This window comes from Cynara cardunculus (genome assembly GCF_001531365.2).
Source record: "Cynara cardunculus var. scolymus isolate 2C chromosome LG 12, CcrdV1, whole genome shotgun sequence".
NCBI classification, from domain to species: domain Eukaryota; kingdom Viridiplantae; phylum Streptophyta; class Magnoliopsida; order Asterales; family Asteraceae; genus Cynara; species Cynara cardunculus.
This window is the reverse complement of record NC_037539.1, coordinates 28,751,341-28,757,879: the sequence shown is the minus strand read 5'-3', so window position 1 is coordinate 28,757,879 and position 6,539 is coordinate 28,751,341. Positions and strand designations below refer to the sequence as shown.

Genomic DNA, 6,539 nt, shown 5'->3' with positions numbered 1-6,539 from the left:
TGTTGGCCTGAATGCTAATCAACCAAACAATCCAGAGCCGAGGGCGGCTAGGGAATGCACTTATAAATCTTTTAGATCTTGCAACCCTAAAGAATTCTATGGAACCGAAGGAGCAGTAGGATTACTATCATGGCTCAAGAGCATGGAATCTGTTCTTCACATTAATAAATGTACTGAAGGGAATAAAGTAGAATATGCGGCATGTTTGTTACAAGGAAGGGCACTTACCTGGTGGAATACATTGGTACAAACTAGGGGTCGGGAAGTGGCTAACCAGCTTTCTTGGGAAGAATTTAAGAAACTATTAAAGTATGAATACTGCCCAAGAAGTGAACTCCAAAAGTTAGAAATGGAGTTATGGAATCATGAAATGAAAGGGGAAAATATAGCTGCTTATACGGCCCGATTCCACGAGTTATCGAATCTAGTACCACATCTAGTGACCCCGGAGGAAGTCCGCATTGAGAGGTGTATTTGGGGATTGTCTTCAGAAATCCGAGGAAACATCACCTCGGCCAACCCAAAAACCCTTAAGGAGGCAATAGATATTGCCACCAAGCTCACAAATAATGCAATTCGATTCAGAGAATTAGCCAAGGGAAAGAGAAAAATGGAGGAGCATGGGGATCGAAGATCTGGGAGAAAATTTGACAAGAATAGAAGAGTGGTAGGAAATTTTGGGGTACAGACTCAGGTGGTTAATCAAGGAGGCAAGACTAAGTGCAATAGATGCAAATATCCGCACTGGGGGAATTGCATCATTTGTCAAAGATGCCACCTAGGGGGTCATACAACAAAGGATTGCCGAAGACGATTATGTTTCGATTGTGGGAGCCCAGATCATATGAGGAATGTATGCCCAAAGAGAAAACAAGGAGCAAATGCAAACCAAGCCCGACCAGCCAGTCAAGGAAACCCAGAAAGTCGGGCACGGGGCAGAGCATTTGAGATTGGAACCAAAGAAGCTATGTATGATCCCAATGTGGTTTCAGGTACGTTTCTCTTGAATAATGAATTTGCGTCGATTTTATTTGATTCAGGGGCAGATAAAAGTTTTGTATCACTAGATTTTAAGCCGAGGATTAACTTAAAGCCCCAAAGGTTGGAAGAAGTTTACGTAATTGAGTYTRCYAATGGCCAAGAAATTAAGGCTAGAGACATAATCATGGATTGCACTCTAAGTTTAGCCAATAAGGATTTTAGCATAGACCTTATTCCGATTGAACTAGGAAGTTTTGACATAGTCATAGGCATGGATTGGCTATCTAGAAATCAAGCTAAAATTGTCTGTTCGGAAAAGGTTATCCAAATTCCTCAAGAAGGAAATGACCCAATTGTGATTCGAGGAGATGTGTCAGATCGAAAAATTAAGATAGTATTCTGCATGAAGATGCGGAGGTACTTGAAGAAGAATTACGTTGCATTTTTGGCACATGTTATTGATAGGAAAGTCAAAGAAAAAGGTATTGACGGTTTCCCTATAGTTCGGGAGTTTCCTGATGTATTTCCCGAGGATTTACCAGGATTACCCCCGCCAAGACAAGTCGAATTCGGTATCGACTTAATCCCTGGAGCTGCCCCAGTGGCAAAGGCACCATATCGTTTGGCACCATCAGAAATGCAAGAAATGTCAAATCAACTCTAGGAGTTGTTAGATAAAGGATTTATAAGGCCAAGTTTCTCACCATGGGGTGCACCGGTTCTATTCGTTAAAAGAAAGATGGGTCAATGCGAATGTGCATTGATTATAGGGAACTTAATAAGTTGACCATCAAGAATAGATATCCTCTTCCTAGAATCGATGATCTGTTTGATCAACTCCAAGGTGCGGTATACTTTTCCAAAATTGATCTACGATCTGGATACCATCAAGTGAGAATTAGGGAAGAGGACACTCCCAAAACAACATTCAGAACCCGATATGGTCATTATGAGTTTCTGGTTATGCCATTCGGGCTAACCAATGCACCGACAGTCTTTATAGATCTAATGAATAGAGTCTGCAGACCATACTTGGATAAATTTGTAATCGTTTTCATAGACGATATACTGATTTATTCATAAAGCAAGGAGGACCATGAGCAACATCTGAGGATGATATTAGAACTACTTCGGAACCAGAAATTGTACACAAAGTTCTCCAAATGTGAATTCTGGATTCGTGAAGTACAATTTCCTGGTCATGTGGTTAATGAAAAAGGGATTCAGGTAGATCCTGCCAAGATTGAGGCCATTAAGAAATGGGAAGCCCCAAGAACCCCGACGAAAATTCGTCAATTCCTTGGCTTGACAGGCTATTATCGGCGATTCATTGTGAACTTTTCAAAAATTGCACAACCACTCACAGCTTTAACCCAGAAAGACAAGAAGTTTGTTTAGGGAGAGAAACAGGAAGGAGCGTTTGAGACTCTTAAGCAGAGGCTATGCAATGCACCTATCTTATCCCTACCAGAGGGCTCGGAAAACTTTGTGGTCTATTGTGATGCATCGCATCAAGGCTTAGGATGCGTGCTAATGCAAAAAGATAAGGTCATTGCATATGCCTCAAGGAAACTCAAAGTACACAAGAAGAATTATACTACTCATGACCTTGAATTGGGGGTAGTAGTATTTGCACTTAAGATTTGGAGGCACTATCTTTACGGCACCAAATGCACCATCTTCACTTATCACAAAAGTCTTCAACATATCCTACATCAAAAGATGTTGAACATGAGGCAACGGAGATGGGTCGAACTTCTCAATGACTATGATTGTGAAATAAAGTACCACCCGGGAAAAGCTAACATGGTAGCAGACGCCTTAAACCGGAAAGAAAGGGTGAAACCATCAAGGGTACAAGCCATGGGGATGTTGGTTCAAACGAACCTAAAAACGCAAATTCTTGAAGCTCAAGAAGAGGCAATGAAATCGGAGAATCTGAAGAACGAGACCCTGCACCACCTAGAGAAGGAATTCGAAACTCGAGCAGATGGGGTGCGTTACTTCAAAAATAGAGTTTGGATACCAAAGGACGACAGCCTCCAGTCAACATTTTTGGAGGAAGCACATCGCTCAAGATACTCAATTCACCCAGAAACCGATAAGATGTACAAAGAGCTAAGAGAATAGTACTGGTGGCCAGGAATGAAGAAGGACGTTGCTTTGTACGTAAGCCGGTGCTTAACCTGCGCAAGGGTAAAAGCTGAACATCAGAAACCGTCTGGTCTTCTTCAGCAACCAGAGATTCCCCAATGGAAGTGGGATCAGATATCACTGGATTTTGTTACAAAGTTACCTAGAACTAGGAGAGGACATGACTCAATTTGGATCATAGTGGATCGACTTGCGAAATCCGCGCACTTTTTACCTGTTCAAAAAGACTTTAGTACGGAAAGGCTTGCATAGTTATATATCAATGAAATCGTATCGCGTCATGGAGTACCTATTTCTATCATCTCAGACAGAGATAGTTGTTTTACTTCACGATTGTGGCGATCAGTTCAAAAGGTACTAGGCACGAGGTTGGACTTAAGCACTTCCTATCATCCTCAAACGGATGGGCAAACGGAAAGGACTATCCAAACACTAGAGGATATGTTACGAGCCTGTGTGATAGACTTTGGAGGCAGTTGGGATACTCATCTACCATTGGTTGAATTTTCTTACAACAATGGCTATCACACCAGTATCCAGTGCGCACCATACGAAGCCTTGTATGGGCGTAAATGTAGATCCCCACTCAGCTGGTTGGAAATTGGTGACAGACAGTTGACTAGGCCTGACTTTATCCAGGAAACAACCGACAAAATCTCGATCATCCAAGAAAGACTTAAAGCTGCAAGAGATCGTCAGAAGAGCTACGCTGATAACCGAAGGAAACCATTGGAATTTTAAGTGAGTGATAAAGTCCTTTTAAAAGTATCTCCATGGAAAGGAGTGGTGCGTTTCAGATAGAAAGAAAAACTTAGCCCAAGGTATGTTGGTCCATTTGAAATACTCGAAAGAATAGGACCAGTTGCAAACAAACTAAGCTTGCCCCCAGAGCTTAGTGCCATCCATGATACATTTCACGTATCAAACCTTAAGAAATGTTTAGCCGACGAATTATTGGTTCTACCTATGAAAGACATTCAAATTAACGAACGGTTACGCTTCATTGAAGAGCCGATCGAAATCCTCAACCATAAAGTCAAGCAATTGAGGCGTAGCAAAATCCCAATTGTAAAAGTTCATTGGACTTCGAGGCATGGACCGGAGTACATGTGGGAAAGAGAAAATTTCATGAAAAGCAAGTATCCCCACTTGTTCTCAAATGAGTCATGATCTGGATTTGACGAATAAATTTCGGGACGAAATTTTTCTGGCATGGGGAGACTGTGACATCCTGTCATTTCGAAGCTTCAGGTTAGCACCTTATTATAGATCCTATATTTAGAATTATATTTTAHTAGGATCTAKTCATGATGATTARAGTTCATCTGGCTTAGCTCCCAAGTTTAGTTCCGAAGATCACGCCTTGGCGGGTAACTGATGAAGTTAACTTGTGTAATGCCAAATATTTTAGAAATGCTCCAAATAAAATAAAGTTGATACTATAAACTTTTAAATTAAAATACAAAAGTCCCAATTGAATGTCCAAATAATTTTATAAAAAGGTGGAGTTTTGAAATAATAGTGTCATTTTTATTAATGTTTGGTAAATTACATTGTTGATTATAAACTTAAGTGGGTTTATCCTTGCCTAAAAGAAAAATAAAAAGTTTTTATTGGGTTTGGGCCTTTAGAGGCCAGCCCATTTACCTCTTTAAAATCCACATATAAATACCCCACATCCTTTGAAAACTCTCATTTTCCAACTTTCTTGCTCGCTAAACCATAACATCTCTCTAAAAACAAACCACCCTACAGTCGATTCCTTCAAGCAAGCCTTCAGGAAATTCTGTCAATCTTGAAGAATATTCAAGATTTTAAGAAAAATGTATGATACTAGTTATTTTACTTTTAAGAACAACAAAAGTTTTCATCTTCCTAATCTCACTTCTTGATCTTGTAGCTAAATTTCTGGAGTATTAAAGAGGGAAGATTATACATCAAAGACAAGAAAATGTCTTCAAAAAGGATGATAATCTATGATCCATGTTCTTTGAATTCTAAAGTAGGAGGAAACCCATTTGCATGCGAAGTTTAAGCATGTAAAGATATGTTTTGAAGAATCTTGCATGCATCTCAAATCGACTTTGTCATCTTCAAAATTTAATGGAATCGGGAAATATTATCTGGAGGCTAACCGTGTTTGTTAGTTTGAAAATAGAGTTAATATTCTTGAAAAATGATGAGCTTAGACCCCAAATGACTAACACTCGAAGAGTGTGCAATTTGTTTTGGGGGCTGTGTAATTCAAGGTTATAGGGTAATAATGACTGACTTAAACCCACTCAAATTTTCTTGATATTTGGAAAAAGTCTGCTGATCTCATTATTTTGGATGATGTGAAAAGTTGGACATAAAATGACTTTTGGAAGGTTCCTATTTTATAGTGATTTGTGAAATCTTTTTTTATATTATTCCTTAAGTCCCATAGGTTTGATCCTTTAGAATTGGACTCCACAAATACTTGGAACATAATTTATAATCAGTCCAAAAATCATTTTTTGAGTAAAGGATTTTGATTCCTTTTAATATATATAATTTTTTGGCTATTTTTAGATTAAATAATAAAATATCAACTTTAAATTATAAAAACCCGATGGCATTACATAAGATACAACTTAACTTTATCTTTGTCAAGAACCCATARGTGATCTAAATTCTGGATGTTGGTCTGTTTAGGAAGGTTAGGGCGGACGTTAAGCGCTTCAAACGTCATCCTCTAGGATATTAATCATCAAACCTGTGAGTTTTCACGGCCCCACTTTTTAATGTTTTTTGTTATTTAACTGGGGGAAAAACATGAGATTAAGCAAACTATACTATTTATTTATTTAACCATTGGACTAAAGAACTGTTTAGTCAAGCTTTGATTGAAACTATCGGACTAAAGAACTGTTTAGCCAAGTTTATTATGTCATGAAATATTGACTGTTTTTGCACTATGAAATAAATGCTAAATTGATGTGCTTGGGAGTATGTTTCCAAATAAAGTCTCCGTCCGTAAACGCTACTTGTTAACTCGGGCATGTCCCCGGGCCGTGGTATTGTGGATAGCCGCTATTGTGCTGACAGTCCCACCCAGAAAGGGGTGCACATTACCTATGTTTTCTTAGTCTAATCATGTGGAATTTGAACCACCGCTGAATTAGTACTACTACGAACTGTGGGACCTAAGTAAGTGTACGGGCTACTTATGGTCGTTCGTAAAATAATGGGGCACATTGGTCAAGTAAGGCTCAGTAGCGTCTCAAGTTAAGCATCGTGGTAGATTTACATTTATTAAGTGCAAAAGTTTACGTATAAGTTTGCAAATAAATGATTTCTGCATTGTAATATTTTGTGCATGTGAAAACCCGTGAGCTCACCAACTCTTTGTAGTTGACGTTGTTTTATGTTCCATGCTTTTC

General features: G+C 38.9%; 1 pseudogene; it reads left to right on the top strand.

Annotated features, from left to right (window-relative positions):
• Positions 1–4,212, top strand: part of LOC112523817 — a 21,193-nt pseudogene extending 16,981 nt beyond the window's left edge.
• Positions 4,213–6,539: the final 2,327 nt, after the last annotated feature.